This window comes from Microtus pennsylvanicus, chromosome 17 (genome assembly GCF_037038515.1).
Source record: "Microtus pennsylvanicus isolate mMicPen1 chromosome 17, mMicPen1.hap1, whole genome shotgun sequence".
NCBI classification, from domain to species: Eukaryota; Metazoa; Chordata; class Mammalia; order Rodentia; family Cricetidae; genus Microtus; species Microtus pennsylvanicus.
This window is the reverse complement of record NC_134595.1, coordinates 12,996,456-13,018,708: the sequence shown is the minus strand read 5'-3', so window position 1 is coordinate 13,018,708 and position 22,253 is coordinate 12,996,456. Positions and strand designations below refer to the sequence as shown.

The 22,253-nt window shown below is 46.0% G+C and overlaps 1 protein-coding gene across 1 annotated transcript in view; it reads left to right on the top strand.

Moving 5' to 3' along the window:
- The window catches only part of LOC142836859 (uncharacterized), a 309,196-nt gene that overhangs the window by 55,764 nt on the left and 231,179 nt on the right, over positions 1–22,253 (top strand).

The following is a 22,253-nucleotide window of genomic DNA, read 5'->3' as shown; positions in this document are numbered from 1 at the left end:
CCTGAGGCAGAAGCTTGCAGTTGATCATAGCTCCTTGAGAAGAAGCACCTTTGGCCATCATGAGCCTGGGACATGCACACTGTGATGGTCTCCAGCATAGACTTTGCTGACATGACTACACCGGGGCCAGATATTCACCTTCCACAATTTTTCAAATAACTCAATGTATTAAACATGTTCAGAGATGCACAGCATCCTTATCCAAAGACTCCATAGTCATCAGGAGGGAATAAGCTGGGGCTCATGAGCAAGACAAAACCAAGAGGGCCAGAGAAAACAGCTTCAAGAAAACAGAGGAGCTGAAGCAGTTTAGGAAGAGTCAAGTCAGAAGAGAAGCACACCATCCCAGGACCAAAAGGAGGAGGAATCCACCTGTGCTCAGCCACCACAGCTTCAAGAAGCCTCGAACCCACCCCAGCATGCACACGCGGGAGTCTGGGAAGGGCTTTCACCTCTTGTGGGGGAAGTGAGAGAAGAAAACTGGCCTCCCCTGAAATTTGTCAGCTATTCCTGCTACTCTGTACTCTATTATTACAAGAGTTTATTGAACTTTGATCTCTGGGGGAGTGGCATTGAATATTCGCAGGGTGACATTTATTCACTTTCTTTTAGTTCCTTGAGAGAGAGTTCTCTCCAAAGCGCTCTATGTCCTGGTAATAACATCATAGACCAGGTTAGCCTTGAACTCAGTGATCTGCTAGACTCTGCCTCTGCCGCTTCCTCTGTCTTTTGAGTCCCTGCCTCAAGAGTGCTGGAACTAAAAATATGCTTCAACAATCCAGGTAGAATCAAGATTCTTTCTGTACATGTGGATCACCAGGTTTCCCAGCATGATTTGATGAAGAGTCCACGTGTAGGCCAAGGCAATTCTTGCTGCTGACCTAAAATCACAAGAGACTTTACTGAATGTATTGACTTAGCTGCATGGATTTACAACTGCAACTCAACTCAGATTCTTTTTTCTGACAGTACCTTTGTTTCCCTTGTAGGCTGGACTTCTGACAATGCCTATCTACTTCCAGATAGTACAACATCTGGATTTGACTCAAGGAATGTATTCAACCTGTCCCTAGATATTTATGGTGTTTGTATTTTCTCAATATGCAATCCCCAGCTACTGTGTAGACACAATACTGTCCATTCTAACAAAGCCTATGTGCTGTCCAGAGTCACTGGTCTAGATAAATATAACAAAGCCAGCAGGAAAGGATCCCACAACCTGTATCCAAGCATCCTGATAGGGGCACGATTGACTACAAGAGAATGAAGGAGAGCAATAGTTTAGGGAGGTACCTTGTTTGATCACTCTTTCTGTGTTTTTTAACTACAGAACTTGGGACTCCATGAGTCTACTGGGCTTCACTGTACTCCTCAGAAAAACAGAAAGGCATTTGAATGGATATACATTCATGTTAAGATTATTATTTTAATCTTTATGTTTTCAAATTAAGTGCCTTGTAGAATAACACTTGTTGAACAAAGCTCAGGAATTATTTTACATATTAAAGCATTTAACAAAAAGATGTACTGAATTCTTCTCATGGACTTTAAGTCTCACTGTACTATTTATTCAATGAACAGATTTTATTCTGTATATTGTCTACTGACAACAGCACTCAGTTCCCACTACCTGGCCATTCCTTAGCTCTCGCCAAATATCTTAGGAAATGTTCTTCTGCTTTATAGGACTGCTTACAATTTCATGAATGTCTATAGGTAGAGATGTGTCACCAAGGATCCACATAGTGAGACAGGATAAGAAGATGTTTCTGTGGGACTGGATACATTTGGTACAATATAATTATCTCGAGTTCCAAGGATTCTCCTGCAATCACCTTGACTGCATTCATTGTTTCTACTGTAATGAGTTCCACTGTGTGCAACATCACGTATTTCTTATCATTTGCTCTGCTACTGGACACCAAGTTCAGGCCCTAACACAGGTATCCTCATCCTGAACAAACTGCAATATACAGCAATGTGCAGAGCAATAATCCATCCAACGCCTTGGAACAGCATGGACAGGAGGAGTGGTAGACCTGCTTTGGTGTTTAAAGACACTGTATATTGAAATAAACAGAGGGTACAATACTTCACCTTACACCCACCAACTGATTTGCTGCTCCTACGGAAGCAATACTTGCAAGTGTCCAACTTTCAGATAACCCCCCACTTCTTATATTCTGTACCATCTAGAAAGATCAAGTCCAACTGATCTTAGCTAAAATATCTCAATGAGATAGTCATTTTATTATGGGGTAAAATACCAGGCTACACTACTCTACCTGAGTGCATTAGCTCTTACATACAAACCACTGCACTCCTGCTTGCATCACAGTCCCTGATATTTGGATGGACTGCATTCTGCATGATCCATTTTGGCATAAGAGGCAATCATCTCACCACAACAGCAGCCACAGCCACTTAGTATCAGCAGCCAAAACTTTTACAGTTTTTCCATCAGCACCAAAAGCACACAGAAAAGGAAGTCGAGAAAGGAGACAGACTGGAGCAGTTCCATCTACACCTGCAGCTGCACTAATCTCACGCAGAAGCACAAAGGATTAGAAGGGAAATGCAAAGGCCTATCCTTTCCCTTCAATAAAACAGTAGGAGTTCCCTTCCCACTGTGACCTGTGATGCTCTGAGCCACAGGAGATTCTGTTGTACTTCACGGCACAACATAAAAATTCCCTTCTATGAAAGCCAGCCTGCTAGCAGAAAGGGAGGTTACAGTTCAGTCCAAGTCTGACTTCTAGATATCCTACAACTGAAACAGAGGGACAATCATCTACTTCTTACTCATACCAAATAAAAGGATCCAAAGAGCTTCATCTTTTGGGAGGTCTTGAAGAGTTTCTTGACCAGCATCTCCTGAGTCTTAAGATCATTTCTGGGACATAGAATATAGCAGGCATATGGCTTCAGTGAGTGCCATATTCCACTCATTCAGGGTCCCATTTCTCAACTTCTCTAACTTACTTTTGCTCTCTTTGGAGATGCTATCCATAATTTTCAGGCACTGTGACGATACCATGGTACCACCGACGATAAGAAATGTTTCGTACACATGTGAGCAGTCTCTGCCTGTCCCGGTGCCCTCGCCTGAGGCCTTTACTCTGGGCTTTTGGTGCCTCCCAGAGCTCGGGGCCTCCCCCGGGACAAGGTTGGGACCAACAACCTGTGACCGCCCCCACGTGTTCAATGCGGCCATCTGGAACCAAGAGCGACTAATTCGTGAGTTCACCTGGGTTGGATAGCCTTCCCATTAAGCCCAGAGAGCTCCCGCTCTCTTTGGTGCCTCCTGGGTAAGGTTGCCGATTCCTCCCCCCTCCGCCCGGCCTTCCACCCTCGGCTAGACCTGTTTTTTTATCCGCGCCTGGGAGCTCGGAGCTCCCAGTTCTATCTTTTTCTGTTTTCTTTCTGATCTCTTTTCTGTCCTCTTTACGGGCTCCATACATGGCGAGCGCCTCTCGGCTGCAACAGGCAGCCCCCAAAGGCTTAAGTGCCTCCTCCTAGCCGGGATTATTCCCCATCAGAAGCTAGGTTCGGGTCAGTTAGGCTATAGCAAGGCCCCCTGGTTGCTCGGACGCCTGTAATTAGGGCTGCTTTGTTCGTGGCACCTCCGTGTGCCTTCTGCGGATAGTTTCACGGTTCTAGCCATGGGTGCTAAGACTTCTAAAACGGTTCCCCTCGCCTCCCCATTGGGGCAGCTGCTGGAAGCTCTGAAACCTCATGCCCTAATTCCCTCCGTGAAGTTATATACATTAATCCGTCTTTATTCTAAAACTTGGCCAAAGTACAATTTACAGGGTTCCTTCAGGTGGCCTTCTCAGGGTTCATTTGACCCCGATATTTTACAGGAATTGGCTAACTTCTGTCACCGTTCGGCTAAATGGAAAGAAATGATGTACATCATGGCATTTTTCTACATGGCCATTAAGATTGACCCCTCCGTTGCCTCTCACTGTTCACCTGCACACATGTTCTTATCAATGCCATCCCTCCAGGAACCCTCTGCTCCTGCCATGGATCCTGCGGACATACCTCCAGCCCCCACCCCCCAGGCCTCGAGGGGCCACTCGCTCTCGCTCTCCCCAGTCGAGTGACAGCAACAGCTCACCCATTCCTCTTTCCTCCAAGGTCTCTTCTAGGCACAGGAAGGACACACCTAACACCTCTAACCTTTCCCCTTCCAGATCCCCAAAAAGTCCCATTCCAGATCTGCAAGGACTTCGCATAGCCCCTCCTATAGAGTCCCTCATACATATTCGTCCAACAGGTCGCACAAGCAGCTGGAGGCTTCCCACTGCCACAGGTCACACAGGCAGCCAAAAGCATCTTCGGACTCCTCTCAGTCTCCTCTCCACCCTACTCCACCCCCTCTATCTTCCAAAGCCCCTCTAGGCTCCCGGTGTCACTGATCACCATTCTCCCATTGTTAAAACAACCACACCTAAGGATATCAGGTTCCTAAAAGCCACAGCGGCCCCCTGTCAGATCTGCCAAAAGATAATGGCCCAGAGTTTACTTCCCAGATTTCTCAAAATCTGCCTAGGGCACTTGTGATCCCCTGGAACTTCCACACACTGTACCACCCTCAGTCTTCAGGTAAGGTAGAATGGACTAACTGCTCTTTAAAGGAAGCTCTCGTTAAGATGTCACAGGAACTCCACCTCGACTGGGTAAGGCTTCTGTCCCTTGCTCTTCTCAGGCTTCGGGCTCTCCCAAAGGGCCCCCTTTTCATTTCACCCTTGGAACTCATGTATGGGCAGCCGGTTTTAACCCCCGGCCTCTCATCGGGAACCTCTCTCCTTCCTGATCACCTGCTCACTCCCCTCCTTTTCCACTTACCTTCACTACTGTGGGACTTCACAGATCACTCATTACCTCAACCATGTGCTAATACATGTCCACCGCCGGTGAAAATAGGAGATAAGGTATTACTCTCACCTCCAGGCCAAGGTCCCTCACCTCTTTCCCCTAAATGGTAGGGTCCTTTCAGAGTAATTCTTCTAACCCCCACAGCTGCCAAGCTTGAAGGAATTCCCTATTGGATTCACCTGTCACATCTTAAACTGTTCATCTCCACGGCTCAAGATAATCCTTCATACACGGTAACTCAGACAGGACCTTGTTCTCTTAAGTTCCAAAGGATACCAGGTTCAGCCCCCTCGACTCCAGTCTAAGGGAAATGGTGGTCCCATCTGTCATTTAATCCTCCTGTGTTAACACACCCTCCTTTTTAAATTCCTAAATAACCATCCAGCTGTCGTTACAGATATCATCATCAAATATGGAGTCAAGGGCTCAGGCGGTAAGCAGATTCTTAACAAAGTTCCTTGACATAATAGGTCAGTCGCTGACTGCAGCAGTGACCCCTGAAATGTTAAGGAATATACGGTCAAAATCTATTTTCTTTTAAGACACTTTCTTTAAGCTCTAGGAAGCCAGCCCGACCCACCTAAACAAATCAAACACAAAGCGGATCATTAACGGAATAAGTATCATTTAATTTTTTTTATCATTCTTAACCCCAGACCTCCTAAAACTCCTCCACCCCAAATTTCCCCTTTAATTTTCCAAACCTCCTCCCAAACCTCCTCTCCCCTTTAATTTTTTTCTCTCTACTAATGCGACTTTTGTCTTCCAGCAACTAAACTATGACCCAGATACTCAGGAGGAGCCAGACAGATGTGATTTCTTCAATCAGCCACCTTAAAAAGCCAGCAAACAGGACATTACCAACAGGACATCGCCAGAAAAATCGGACACTCCCTGGATCCCTCGACGCCCAAAGGACATCGTCAGAATAATTGGACACTCCCTGGATCCCTCGACTCCCAAAGCCAGCAGGAAGCAGTCATGAGAGACCGGGCTACGCCCCCTTTCCCTACCCTTTAAGACCCCCCACAATTTTTTTTAATAAAACCAAAAGGGTGAAATGTTGTTCCTTTTGCAGACTACAGCTCCCAGCATCCCCCTGGACTGGAAGCCGCAAAGGTGCAGGGCATTTCTCCCAGATGCCCGTGTGTTCCCCGTTAAAAACAGGGGTTACCACGAGCTCTCTCTCTCTCTCTCTCTGCCCCTCTCTCCTTTCGTCTCTGCACACCTGTCCCTTACTTGTTGTTACCCCAACATTAAAGTGCACCCACGTGGGACTGCCGCGTGTCTGTGTCCTCGTCCTAACCCCGCATCGCCGTGTGTCTCACGTAACGTCTCCACTCTCTAATCCCGCAGACAGACAAACAAGACAAAAAAGAATAACAGAAGCAACAAGAAGACAAGTGTCTTAGAGTTCATCAACATGCACGCAGCACACCGAGCCCTGACCTTGCACATAGTCACAAAGGAACACTTTGATCTCTTCCTTGGGTCATGGACAGATGCTCATGGCACAAAAGCCAGATGGACTGGAATGGCCTATCACCTGAGTTCCCTCAACAGCAGTTCTCCCTCCTGCCCGAGACTACTCACTGTATGTAAGTGTAGGCTGATGGGACACTTTCTGTTGGAAGGTGACCCATTATATGTACATTATACACTGCTTCATCAGTGAACCTTATAAGAGCACTGCCATGATAGCCTAGGCTAAACGCCATAGGAAGTGGCACGTCCATGCCATGATTGACTCTTTCAGTAGCCATGATTGACTCCAAGGCTACTGTTGGTCTCCTGGCATCTTCTCCAACCAATCCCATCTTCTAGTTAGGAATCGAGCCTTCCCATTGGCTGTTGCCTCATTTATGACATCATTCTCCCTCCAACCCTACCAGCACCTGGTAGAATCTTGGTGTTTCCATGGTGATGACTGTAAACAAATTTGGATCATCACAGGTCCAGGTGACCAGTGACCAGTGAGTGCTGTCTGATACTGGACACACTTGCCACTGAGGTCAGCTGATCAGACAAAGCCGACCGATTATCTTGCTCCATTGTTCTTTGGATTGCTGATCCTCTCCCCTTGACCATGTCAGGTAAGGATAGAGACTTTAAAACATGTGATCTTCTCCACTGACTTTTACTATACTAGTAAATCTTTACTGAATGTGGATACTATTGATGTTGATATAGATATCTAAATTTGAATGTCACATTTAGCTTTGGTTCTTACTAAGTATGTGATTTTAGACAGAAAGTTTATTCTCAAGTGTTTTCCATCCACCTCAAGGAGTGAACAGTGTCACTATGCTTGGGGTCTGTACTGTTGGGTTTTCAGAGGAAAGTGAACAGGGAATAAAATCAGGCCCTTTTGGATGGTATTAAACTACAGAGACACGGGAACATGAACAAGGCGCTCAGAGATCTAGCACTCCACACCACTGATGAGACAGTCTCCCCCCACTACTGTTTCCAGTCTTAGTTTAAAATTCAGGGCAACTCTAACAGTATTGGTCACACCACGGATGGTGGCACACAACTATAATCACAACATAGAGAGAACTGGGTGGTATGGAGGACAGTTCAAGTCTAACATGCTCTACACTGGCCTCTCTCTACACTCACCAAATGAATATTGACTATGGACAAAATGGCGACTGCCATGGTGTGCAGTTACTTGGACTTCCCTGGATTAAACATGGAGAGTGGAAGAGAATAAGAGGACTGTGGAATCTGAGAAGGCAGTTGTTGTACTGAAAGAAATATTGACGGTGTTGCTGGAAGGACAGACCCACAGGAAGTCAGGGAAGGGGGCAAACACAGTACGGGTCTAGAAAGTATATAAATATAAGAAGGCACACTGCAGAGGGGACCCAGGTGGTCAACAATGGTAGTTTAGAACACAATGTTGAAGACGACCACAGAGTATAATCAAAGCAGACAAGGCATTGTCATTTCCCAAGCCATATTTAACCCAACGTACTGTTCAGATTAGTCTTTACAAAGGTTCCCTGGCACATATAGAAAGAATATCCTGATCTGGTCCCTGGCTCTTATACTCCATCCAGACCACTTTCTGCCCAGTTCCCCATGTCTCATGTGCACTGGTGGTATTGGATTGGATCAACTGGGGCTGCGAAGTCCAGTCAGTTAGAGTCTGACCATGGCAACTGACACGCTGTTGTGAAGGGGAATTCTCACAAGGATTCCCCCTTAGAAGAGATATAAAAATTAACAGTTACTGAGGAGCAGTTAAGAAAACAATTTAATCAACAGATATTAAATTGAGAAGCAATCATATTCAGAGATGATCCCCATAAAACATTAGCAGTCTCAAGAGGACACACTAAACTGGTGCAAACAAGAAGAAATGTTGTCAGTAGGCTGTATTTCTGAAATCATATTTGAATAATGCTTAAAAGTTATAAAATTATAAGAGATCCTCATTTGTACAAGAAATGCAAGGGAAAAAAAGAGAGAGGGGAAAGGAATAATTACCTAAATTCCTTACTCATTTGTTAAACATCATTTCAGAAAAAAACTCAATAAAATAGAGATTGGCCTGGTGGTCATGGCAGGGGCTCCAGCACCAGCACTTTAGAGGCAGAAGCAGACCTGTCTGTGTGATTTCAAAGCCCAACTGATCAACATAGAGTGAGTTTAGGTCACTCTATACTGTAAGATCTGCAGTGAACAGGACAAAGTTCCAGGTATGGAATATGCCTATGGGTCTCTTCCCAATAATAACCTCTGTTGTAGAATGTATTTGCGAGGAAGTGTCCCAACAGGCATTATTATATTACAACCAGGAAAAAGAAGCATCGTGTCTAGATCTGAGTGAGGATTAAGGCAGATTGACCAGGATTTCCATGCCCACACAGGAGAAAGCAGAAAGTTCATCTAGTGATTGTCATCCTACATAGCACCACCGATCGATCTTAACCCATTTGCTTGGGATATGTAAGGGAACATAGGTGCTAGACTCTCCCACTCAGTACAACCTGGAGATAACACAGTCCCTCCCAGGGGATAGAAAGCTTCCATCTCAAATTTGTCCAACTCTCTCTTGCTTCCTACAGAAAATTGCCAAAGTGTACCTGTCACTGGGACAGAATGTGCTCTGCAGCCCTCTGTGCCTGTGCTGAGGAATGCCACACCCTCAGCAGGAAGTGTGTGCAATTTCTATGGGGTCTGTACCCCAGCTGTGAGCTCAGCATGGCTCCTGTCATCAGACTCCAGCACATGCTGCCAGCAGCTCACGGACAGAGCCTGTCTTTACCAACGAGCTGGCACGACCATGCTGACTAAGCCAACTGACCAGAACCAGATCTCTACTTCGACATTTTTCTATCCAAGTGTTCTCCACTGGGATCTCAGAGAAAGCACCACCAGAAGGGAAGCTCCGTTCCTGGATGCCCCTTTAACTGTCATTGACCAGAATACCACCCCCTCATCTCGGTCTATAACAGCCCAGTGTGATAATACTTTCCATATCAATGCATTACCGCCATCCTATCCAACACTCTCTGCCTGCCTTGTACAGGCAACACCATCAAATGGACCAGATCAACGATATATCCTGGCACCTTGCTACCTGCATGGAAGTCAGGTCTATTACATTGACCAGAACAGCCTGGGTCCTCCGATGGCTGAAGAATCCTGGCAGTGCCAGCAGGCCTATGGCTCTGTGTCCTGCTCTGGGAATCAGGCTTCCTCTCTGCACCCAGAGATGGTGATGGCACTACAGGACATTCATCCAAGGAACATCCAAACACCTTTCTCCACCTCTCCCATCTACTGGCCCTCATCTGCTCAAACCATGCCAGACACCAGTCTTCAAGGTGAGTAAAGCCAGGAGAATTGGTGTGTGATCAGCCCTCAGAGGAGACACAGCTCTACATTTCAGAAGTGGATGTCCACACAGAGGAAGAATGGGAGTCCTGACATGTTGGCTGTGGCTCAGGCTCATTACCCCTATATTCAGTCTCTATAATGAAAAAGAATACAGGAAAGTGAGTGACATCCAACCTTCATTAGACATGTCTAAGGACCACACCACAGGAACGCATTTCACTGCCAAGGCTAATCAGCCCCACGCACCAGCTCACTAAAATCACCTCCTTCCTAATCTGTCTCCAGATTCCAGACGACACCAAGAATTTTTTTCTGTTTTTGTACCACTAAGTTTCCCCTGAGTTGAAACTAGCATCTAGAGAAATGGAACCCTGATCTGACCTGGAGGAAGTCTTCTCCCACACTCCTAGTGTCTGCTGTGACATTCTCTAACACTTAAGATGTAGTGACAGTTTGCTCTGACCTGTGTAATATTGATAAGCAGGATTGAAGCATCTTGCCCTATCTGTCTCGCTCAACCTCTCTCTGTCTTTGTCTCTGTCTCTTTTCTTCCTCTAGATCTCTCTTCCACTTTCTCTTTCTCATTTTCTTTTTCTTTCTGAATCTTCAGCAGTGACCCAAGGCCAAGACTATGTAGACATGTTCTCTGTTACAAAGTTGAAGCTAAAAGCTACTACAGTCTTACATTTTCACATCACTAACTAAAATTCTGTGAAACGTGGAGCTTAAGGAATATCAGGGCTTTTGAACCGCTCACCTTTCAGAATTGAGGAACTGATATGGATACCTAAACCTATATAAAAATCCAGGCTTCAATGCCATATAAGTAATACAATGAATAGAAAGAGACTGGTATAGATGAGTAAGATTAGGAAATAGTGAGCAACACAACCTGTCTCAGAGCAAACTCCCAAGGCAATGAGAGGCACTGTTCCAAAGGAAAATATGGGAGACAGGGAAGAACGGACACCAAGGAATTCTGTCACCTCCCCATGATCACTAAGCATGTACACACCACACAATCACAAGAGAAAACATGATCTCACACGGTCATGAGAAACAAATGAGTAGTTACTATGTGTCTCCAAAGAGGGCTGCTTTCCCTGCTCCTCCAGCAGAACTCATAGCAATGCCTGCAACGCTGCTGCAGGATCCTCAGTGCTCAGGTGCACTGAAGGGGGGGTAGCATCTCACTTACCAGGCACTGACTTTGAACTTCCTCTCTTTCAGTGGTGGAGAGGGAGACGACCCTGGGGTTGACACCTTCAGAGCAGACACTGTGTCTGTTGCAGAGTCCAGACCTCAGCAATGCCTGCACCCAGGATGCCCATATGACGACAGCACCTGTCAGTGGGGACAGGTCATTAACTGCCCTCATGCACAGTCCTTCTGAATTCCTGGCCCTGCCTCCAGCCCTAAGCCTGGAAAAGACACAGAAGAACAATGCAGATGAAATGAATGCTGAGCAATCAACACCTCTGGATTCCTATGAGCGCACAAAATGTAACCAAGACGCATCACCCCTCCCTTCAGCACACCCCGGCATGCAGCAGCCCTTGAACTACAGTGATGTTGGGAGCCTGAGACAGAAGCTAGCTTCTCAAAATGTCACTTTGGGAAACAATGGCCTTGGTCTGGAAGACCCTGAGGCTCTGCAGAGTGTCATGGAGTCTAGCAATGACTTTACAGACATGACTACTCTGGTGGCAGATATTCACCTTCCCCAACTCTTAAACTCCATCACTGACCTTGACCAAATGGAAGATCACACTGCAAGCCAAACCAAAGACTCCAAAGACATCAGGAGGGATCAGGCCCAGTCACGCACCAGCATCTTTAATGGACAATCTGAACTAGACATCAAGGAAAGCCAGAAAGTCTCTGATGTGTTTCATGGAGCTCTTCAGGCCAGAACCCATCACGAGGATATGCTGAAGGAAGATGATCCTGGAACCATAGACAACATGGCCAACCACGTGCAGAGCAAATCTCAGATATTTGTACCCAAGAGGCCCAGCGTCGCAAGGGCACAGGGGAAAGAAAAGGCCAAGGAGACCAGAGAAAACAGCTCCAAGAAAACAGAGGAGCTGAAGCCATTGAGTCACAGAGTCAAGGCAGAAGAGAAGCCCGCCATCCCCAAGACCAAGAGGAAGAGAAATCCACCTGAGCTCAGCCATGACAGCTTTAAGAAGCCTCGAACTCACCTCGGCATGCACATGCTGGCGTCCGTGCAGGTCTTTCACCCACTGGGGAAGAAGAGTGAGAGGAAAACTGGCGTCTCCTCCTCCCGGGCTCCGCTGAACTTCAGCAGCAACAAAGATCCCAGGACGGGTCCTGATACCACATCACTGCTGGATATGCCACGTGAGGGCCAAAGCCTTGACAAAAGCCCGGGCAAGATTCAGAGACCAGGGAGCAGTGCTCACAAGCGGTGTCCATCTCTGTCCCTGGATGAGCTGCCCCCACATGGGAAGGTCAAGTTAGTACCTCTTCCTTTCCCAGTCCTGGACAAGCCTCAAACCAAACCTGTTTCTAGAAAGCTTCTCTCCCTGGCTTCAGGCAGGCCCAATGTGGCTTACCCAGTGAGGCCTCACTCCCACTCAGCTCAGCCTCCCACGCTCAAGCCATCCCAACCAGCTCCTGCCAGCACATCACTGATGGCCTCTGACAAGCCAGCTCTGCCAAACGGCACCAGTGCCACACGAGCCAACATAACCAAGCCCATCCAGTCTTGCACTGGGCCTCAGCCGGCTGCCTCTTTGCCTGCACCCTACAGAGCATCATCTCACACTTCACTCCACAGGGAGCCTCTTTCTGCTGCCAGCAACAAGGCCCTCTCATCTCCCAAAGCTAAAATCCAATACCTGCTGCTAGACTTCAGTTGCCAACCCATCCCATGGAGGAAAGTGGACATTCCAGGGCCAGTCATCTCACAGCCCATCACTGAAGAGCAGAGGCCAGAGAGGGAGGCCATGAAGAGGCAGGCTCAACAGGAGCGAGAGAATGCTGCCAAGTGTACCTCCCTGGGAAAACCACAGCTTTTCCTTCAGAGGGAGAAAGATATGGAAATTTCAAGATATTATGGCTATGCAGGGTAAGTGCTTCCCAAACCTTTGGGACACAACGCTGTTCATCATACACAGGTAAGATGTAGATACACATAGATATTCATGCATACATGAAGCTTAGAGGCTTAGCCTAATGTGTAGATATGTAGATACATACATAGTAATGCAGAATAATATTTAGATATATGCATATATATGAATGGAAAGACATAGTTTATAAATTTATAAATATTTGAAGACACTATAATTGACTGTAGAAACTTAAGACTGTGATTTTATCCATGAGTATATAGAGAGGGCTTTGATGTCTTCCTTAGAACTTTACTATTATTAATTTATGTTTACTAGTTATGTAATAATACATGTTACGTAGATACAACATATGCTATAAGTCAGTGGTACTACTTATTTAATGTTAAAGCTGTAGCAAAAAGCTCTAGCGGCAATAAGATTATTTTCCTGGACTTTAATTTTCAGGATCCTAGGATGATGTGGAAATCCCCTCTGTATGCTGTGAATATGTTTTATTACCATTGGTCATTAATGAGTAAAGCTGTTTCAGCCAATGACTGAGCAGGTCAAAGCTAGGTAGGAAATTCGAGCTGAGATATAGAGAGAAAGCAGGCAAACTCAAAAAGATGCCATGTAGCTGCCGAAGGAGAAAGATGCCTGAATGCCAGAACATTGCCAATAGGTCACAGACTCACGGTGAGAACAGATTAATATTACTTGGCTTTATTAAGATGTTAGAGTTAACCAGGAATATGCTGGGGTCATTGGCCGAACAGTACTGTAATTAATGTGGTTTCTGTGTGATTATTCGGGTCAGAGTTACTAAACATGATAAGTTTCCTAGAGTGTATACTGTAAACTGAACACACTCCTGCTGTCACCACACTTTCTCCCATTATGAACCTCAAACACGAGCCCTTTAAACATCAGTACTCTGCCATAGAGATCTGCCTGCATTTTCATGATATGAAACATAGAGTCCATGTATGCATAATCAAGATCCTACCTTGAAAGAAATTCTTCAAGGCAAGTATCTTTCTGATATGGGTTGATTTGGATTACTGGGTTTATCTCAAATTGTATCAATCTTTGAAATTATCCATTTAACATGTTCATTTCTCGTGTGTGTGTGTGTGTGTGTGTGTGTGTGTGTGTGTTGTCCACATGAGCTACTGTGTAACAAATGTGTGGAGTGCTCACAGAGGCCAAATCTGGGCATCAGGTCTCTGGAGTCTGGAATTAAGAGAGACTGAAAACCATCATGAGGTGCTCTGAATTCGACCTGGGGACTCTGCGAGAACATCAAGTGTTCTTGTCTAAGAAGAAATCTCATCACACCCAAGTTGAGTACACATAATGCAAACAACATAACCTTAGCCTCTCTATTGCTGCAAAGACTTGACTGTCTACGAACATCACATGTTTTTCACCCATGGAAACACTGTTGGACACCATGCCTGGTTCCCTGATGTACTGTAGACAGTGCTGCAATCAACACTGACGGGCAAGTGCCTCTCTAATGTACCGAGTTCTTTGGGAAGGTGCACATGAACCATGGGGTGGGCCAGATGCAAGCTTTGGTGGTCCCGGAACACTGACAGCCAGTCAGGATGGAAAACGTCCAATCCCCAGCAGAAGTAGATAGCATTCCTCAATGTGAATTCCCATTAGCAGCATTGGTCACTTTTTCCAGTCGGCCTTGAATGGCATCCACTGGAGGTTCACTATGCATTTCCCTGATTCCTCCTGAATCAGAACATTTGGATGTACTCACCCTCAGTTTTTCCAAAATCTGTGAGAACAGTCTTTTTCTATCCCCTTTAATACCTGTGTTGTCTTCTTTCTTATGATTTACTTATTTAATTCTAAATCATCGAGATATTAATCTTCTAACTGAGCTATCAGTAGCAAAGATTTCACTTGGTTTTCAAGAAAAAACCCTCAAATAATGGCTTCTCTTGCTGGCAAAGAATCCTTTACTTCCCTGAGCAAACATTGATCAACTGACATTTGATCGCCTGATATTTTCCTCCATCCTGACCTGTCCCTGCATCTTAACCTCCTTGCACTATTCTGTGCTCTAACTATTTCAGAGTTTGTAACACATTGTCCTCTGAGGCATATGGCATTAACCTTGTATCGGGTGACACATAAGAAATAGAATTAATTTATTTATAAGTTTAGTTTCTTGAGACAATGTTTCTCTTCATATCACTGAATATTTGGGAACTGACCTCACTAATCAGGCTAGCCTTGAAATCACAAAGATCTGCCTGACACTGCCTTTGTAATGCCTTTGCCTGTGTCCCTGCCTCAAGAGTGCTGGGACTAAAGGAATGCACCAAAATCACAGGTGAAAGCACCTTCCTTTCTGTATATGTGGGTCACCGATTTCCCCACCATGATTATGTGAGGATGTATGTTAGCAACAGTACATTTTTGATAGCTACCAAAAGTCACAGAGGCTGAACTGCTTGCGCTTACAACTGTAATTCCACACAGATTCATTGTTCTGAAAAATTGCTACTCAAACAGAGATCATAGGAACGCCTTCCCCATCACTATAACGGCCTAAGTGGAGAGGGCACAGAAGGAGGGGAGCATCTCACTTACCAGTGACTAACTTCTTCCTTGACTCTTTTTCAGTGTTGGAGAAGGGGGTGTCCCTGGGACTGACACCTCAGGACAGACAGTCCATCAGTTGCAGTCCACAATATTGCTAGTATTCCACCCTGCATTCACAGATGAGGATGCCACCTGTTGATAGGGACAGGTCATTGACTGCCCCCATCCAAAGGTCTCCAGAATTCCTGTTCTTGCCAACAGCTCCCAACCTAGGGGGGGGGAAGGAAAACAATGTGAATGAGATGACAGCCAATCTATCAATGCTTAAGGATCCCTTAAAGGCACACAGGAAACCTAGTCCAATCACTTCTCTCTTTAGCACACCCCAACTTGCAGCACACACTGTGCTTTACTGACACTAACACCCTGAGGCAGAAGCTTGCAGTTGATCATAGCTCCTTGAGAAGAAGCACCTTTGGCCATCATGAGCCTGGGACATGCACACTGTGATGGTCTCCAGCATAGACTTTGCTGACATGACTACACCGGGGCCAGATATTCACCTTCCACAATTTTTCAAATAACTCAATGTATTAAACATGTTCAGAGATGCACAGCATCCTTATCCAAAGACTCCATAGTCATCAGGAGGGAATAAGCTGGGGCTCATGAGCAAGACAAAACCAAGAGGACCAGAGAAAACAGCTTCAAGAAAACAGAGGAGCTGAAGCAGTTTAGGAAGAGTCAAGTCAGAAGAGAAGCACACCATCCCAGGACCAAAAGGAGGAGGAATCCACCTGTGCTCAGCCACCACAGCTTCAAGAAGCCTCGAACCAACCCCAGCATGCACACGCGGGAGTCTGGGAAGGGCTTTCACCTCTTGTGGGGGAAGTGAGAGAAGAAAACTGGCCTCCCCTGAAATTTGTCAGCTATTCCTGCTACTCTGTACTCTATTATTACAAGAGTTTATTGAACTTTGATCTCTGGGGGAGTGGCATTGAATATTCGCAGGGTGACATTTATTCAATTTCTTTTAGTTCCTTGAGAGAGAGTTCTCTCCAAAGCGCTCTATGTCCTGGTAACAACATCATAGACCAGGTTAGCCTTGAACTCAGTGATCTGCTAGACTCTGCCTCTGCCGCTTCCTCTGTCTTTTGAGTCCCTGCCTCAAGAGTGCTGGAACTAAAAATATGCTTCAACAATCCAGGTAGAATCAAGATTCTTTCTGTACATGTGGATCACCAGGTTTCCCAGCATGATTTGATGAAGAGTCCACGTGTAGGCCAAGGCAATTCTTGCTGCTGACCTAAAATCACAAGAGACTTTACTGAATGTATTGACTTAGCTGCATGGATTTACAACTGCAACTCAACTCAGATTCTTTTTTCTGACAGTACCTTTGTTTCCCTTGTAGGCTGGACTTCTGACAATGCCTATCTACTTCCAGATAGTACAACATCTGGATTTGACTCAAGGAATGTATTCAACCTGTCCCTAGATATTTATGGTGTTTGTATTTTCTCAATATGCAATCCCCAGCTACTGTGTAGACACAATACTGTCCATTCTAACAAAGCCTATGTGCTGTCCAGAGTCACTGGTCTAGATAAATATAACAAAGCCAGCAGGAAAGGATCCCACAACCTGTATCCAAGCATCCTGATAGGGGCACGATTGACTACAAGAGAATGAAGGAGAGCAATAGTTTAGGGAGGTACCTTGTTTGATCACTCTTTCTGTGTTTTTTAACTACAGAACTTGGGACTCCATGAGTCTACTGGGCTTCACTGTACTCCTCAGAAAAACAGAAAGGCATTTGAATGGATATACATTCATGTTAAGATTATTATTTTAATCTTTATGTTTTCAAATTAAGTGTCTTGTAGAATAACACTTGTTGAACAAAGCTCAGGAATTATTTTACATATTAAAGCATTTAACAAAAAGATGTACTGAATTCTTCTCATGGACTTTAAGTCTCACTGTACTATTTATTCAATGAACAGATTTTATTCTGTATATTGTCTACTGACAACAGCACTCAGTTCCCACTACCTGGCCATTCCTTAGCTCTCGCCAAATATCTTAGGAAATGTTCTTCTGCTTTATAGGACTGCTTACAATTTCATGAATGTCTATAGGTAGAGATGTGTCACCAAGGATCCACATAGTGAGACAGGATAAGAAGATGTTTCTGTGGGACTGGATACATTTGGTACAATATAATTATCTCGAGTTCCAAGGATTCTCCTGCAATCACCTTGACTGCATTCATTGTTTCTACTGTAATGAGTTCCACTGTGTGCAACATCACGTATTTCTTATCATTTGCTCTGCTACTGGACACCAAGTTCAGGCCCTAACACAGGTATCCTCATCCTGAACAAACTGCAATATACAGCAATGTGCAGAGCAATAATCCATCCAACGCCTTGGAACAGCATGGACAGGAGGAGTGGTAGACCTGCTTTGGTGTTTAAAGACACTGTATATTGAAATACACAGAGGGTACAATACTTCACCTTACATCCACCAACTGATTTGGTGCTCCTACGGAAGCAATACCTGCAAGTACCCAACTTTCAGATAACCCCCCACTTCTTATATTCTGTACCATCTAGAAAGATCAAGTCCAACTGATCTTAGCTAAAATATCTCAATGGGATAGTCATTTTATTATGGGGTAAAATACCAGGCTACACTACTCTACCTGAGTGCATTAGCTCTTACATACAAACCACTGCACTCCTGCTTGCATCACAGTCCCTGATATTTGGATGGACTGCATTCTGCATGATCCATTTTGGCATAAGAGGCAATCATCTCACCACAACAGCAGCCACAGCCACTTAGTTTCAGCAGCCAAAACTTTTAGAGTTTTTCCATCAGCACCAAAAGCACACAGAAAAGGAAGTCGAGAAAGGAGACAGACTGGAGCAGTTCCATCTACACCTGCAGCTGCACTAATCTCACGCAGAAGCACAAAGGATTAGAAGGGAAATGCAAAGGCCTATCCTTTCCCTTCAATAAAACAGTAGGAGTTCCCTTCCCACTGTGACCTGTGATCCTCTGAGCCACAGGAGATTCTGTTGTACATCACGGCACAACATAAAAATTCCCTTCTATGAAAGCCAGCCTGCTAGCAGAAAGGGAGGTTACAGTTCAGTCCAAGTCTGACTTCTAGATATCCTACAACTGAAACAGAGGGACAATCATCTACTTCTTACTCATACCAAATAAAAGGATCCAAAGAGCTTCATCTTTTGGGAGGTCTTGAAGAGTTTCTTGACCAGCATCTCCTGAGTCTTAAGATCATTTCTGGGACATAGAATATAGGAGGCATAAAGCTTCAGTGAGTGCCATATTCCACTCATTCAGGGTCCCATTTCTCAACTTCTCTAACTTACTTTTGCTCTCTTTGGAGATGCTATCCATAATTTTCAGGCACTGTGACGATACCATGGTACCACCGACGATAAGAAATGTTTCGTACACATGTGAGCAGTCTCTGCCTGTCCCGGTGCCCTCGCCTGAGGCCTTTACTCTGGGCTTTTGGTGCCTCCCAGAGCTCGGGGCCTCCCCCGGGACAAGGTTGGGACCAACAACCTGTGACCGCCCCCACGTGTTCAATGCGGCCATCTGGAACCAAGAGCGACTAATTCGTGAGTTCACCTGGGTTGGATAGCCTTCCCATTAAGCCCAGAGAGCTCCCGCTCTCTTTGGTGCCTCCTGGGTAAGGTTGCCGATTCCTCCCCCCTCCGCCCGGCCTTCCACCCTCGGCTAGACCTGTTTTTTTATCCGCGCCTGGGAGCTCGGAGCTCCCAGTTCTATCTTTTTCTGTTTTCTTTCTGATCTCTTTTCTGTCCTCTTTACGGGCTCCATACATGGCGAGCGCCTCTCGGCTGCAACAGGCAGCCCCCAAAGGCTTAAGTGCCTCCTCCTAGCCGGGATTATTCCCCATCAGAAGCTAGGTTCGGGTCAGTTAGGCTATAGCAAGGCCCCCTGGTTGCTCGGACGCCTGTAATTAGGGCTGCTTTGTTCGTGGCACCTCCGTGTGCCTTCTGCGGATAGTTTCACGGTTCTAGCCATGGGTGCTAAGACTTCTAAAACGGTTCCCCTCGCCTCCCCATTGGGGCAGCTGCTGGAAGCTCTGAAACCTCATGCCCTAATTCCCTCCGTGAAGTTATATACATTAATCCGTCTTTATTCTAAAACTTGGCCAAAGTACAATTTACAGGGTTCCTTCAGGTGGCCTTCTCAGGGTTCATTTGACCCCGATATTTTACAGGAATTGGCTAACTTCTGTCACCGTTCGGCTAAATGGAAAGAAATGATGTACATCATGGCATTTTTCTACATGGCCATTAAGATTGACCCCTCCGTTGCCTCTCACTGTTCACCTGCACACATGTTCTTATCAATGCCATCCCTCCAGGAACCCTCTGCTCCTGCCATGGATCCTGCGGACATACCTCCAGCCCCCACCCCCCAGGCCTCGAGGGGCCACTCGCTCTCGCTCTCCCCAGTCGAGTGACAGCAACAGCTCACCCATTCCTCTTTCCTCCAAGGTCTCTTCTAGGCACAGGAAGGACACACCTAACACCTCTAACCTTTCCCCTTCCAGATCCCCAAAAAGTCCCATTCCAGATCTGCAAGGACTTCGCATAGCCCCTCCTATAGAGTCCCTCATACATATTCGTCCAACAGGTCGCACAAGCAGCTGGAGGCTTCCCACTGCCACAGGTCACACAGGCAGCCAAAAGCATCTTCGGACTCCTCTCAGTCTCCTCTCCACCCTACTCCACCCCCTCTATCTTCCAAAGCCCCTCTAGGCTCCCGGTGTCACTGATCACCATTCTCCCATTGTTAAAACAACCACACCTAAGGATATCAGGTTCCTAAAAGCCACAGCGGCCCCCTGTCAGATCTGCCAAAAGATAATGGCCCAGAGTTTACTTCCCAGATTTCTCAAAATCTGCCTAGGGCACTTGTGATCCCCTGGAACTTCCACACACTGTACCACCCTCAGTCTTCAGGTAAGGTAGAATGGACTAACTGCTCTTTAAAGGAAGCTCTCGTTAAGATGTCACAGGAACTCCACCTCGACTGGGTAAGGCTTCTGTCCCTTGCTCTTCTCAGGCTTCGGGCTCTCCCAAAGGGCCCCCTTTTCATTTCACCCTTGGAACTCATGTATGGGCAGCCGGTTTTAACCCCCGGCCTCTCATCGGGAACCTCTCTCCTTCCTGATCACCTGCTCACTCCCCTCCTTTTCCACTTACCTTCACTACTGTGGGACTTCACAGATCACTCATTACCTCAACCATGTGCTAATACATGTCCACCGCCGGTGAAAATAGGAGATAAGGTATTACTCTCACCTCCAGGCCAAGGTCCCTCACCTCTTTCCCCTAAATGGTAGGGTCCTTTCAGAGTAATTCTTCTAACCCCCACAGCTGCCAAGCTTGAAGGAATTCCCTATTGGATTCACCTGTCACATCTTAAACTGTTCATCTCCACGGCTCAAGATAATCCTTCATACACGGTAACTCAGACAGGACCTTGTTCTCTTAAGTTCCAAAGGATACCATGTTCAGCCCCCTCGACTCCAGTCTAAGGGAAATGGTGGTCCCATCTGTCATTTAATCCTCCTGTGTTAACACACCCTCCTTTTTAAATTCCTAAATAACCATCCAGCTGTCGTTACAGATATCATCATCAAATACGGAGTCAAGGGCTCAGGCGGTAAGCAGATTCTTAACAAAGTTCCTTGACATAATAGGTCAGTCGCTGACTGCAGCAGTGACCCCTGAAATGTTAAGGAATATACGGTCAAAATCTATTTTCTTTTAAGACACTTTCTTTAAGCTCTAGGAAGCCAGCCCGACCCACCTAAACAAATCAAACACAAAGCGGATCATTAACGGAATAAGTATCATTTAATTTTTTTTATCATTCTTAACCCCAGACCTCCTAAAACTCCTCCACCCCAAATTTCCCCTTTAATTTTCCAAACCTCCTCCCAAACCTCCTCTCCCCTTTAATTTTTTTCTCTCTAATAATGCGACTTTTGTCTTCCAGCAACTAAACTATGACCCAGATACTCAGGAAGAGCCAGACAGATGTGATTTCTTCAATCAGCCACCTTAAAAAGCCAGCAAACAGGACATTACCAACAGTACATCGCCAGAAAAATCGGACACTCCCTGGATCCCTCGACGCCCAAAGGACATCGTCAGAATAATTGGACACTCCCTGGATCCCTCGACTCCCAAAGCCAGCAGGAAGCAGTCATGAGAGACCGGGCTACGCCCCCTTTCCCTACCCTTTAAGACCCCCCACAATTTTTTTTAATAAAACCAAAAGGGTGAAATGTTGTTCCTTTTGCAGACTACAGCTCCCAGCATCCCCCTGGACTGGAAGCCGCAAAGGTGCAGGGCATTTCTCCCAGATGCCCGTGTGTTCCCCGTTAAAAACAGGGGTTACCACGAGCTCTCTCTCTCTCTCTCTGCCCCTCTCTCCTTTCGACTCTGCACACCTGTCCCTTACTTGTTGTTACCCCAACATTAAAGTGCACCCACGTGGGACTGCCGCGTGTCTGTGTCCTCGTCCTAACCCCGCATCGCCGTGTGTCTCGCGTAACGTCTCCACTCTCTAATCCCACAGACAGACAAACAAGACAAAAAAGAATAACAGAAGCAACAAGAAGACAAGTGTCTTAGAGTTCATCAACATGCACGCAGCACACCGAGCCCTGACCTTGCACATAGTCACAAAGGAACACTTTGATCTCTTCCTTGGGTCATGGACAGATGCTCATGGCACAAAAGCCAGACGGACGGGAATGGCCTATCACCTGAGTTCCCTCAACAGCAG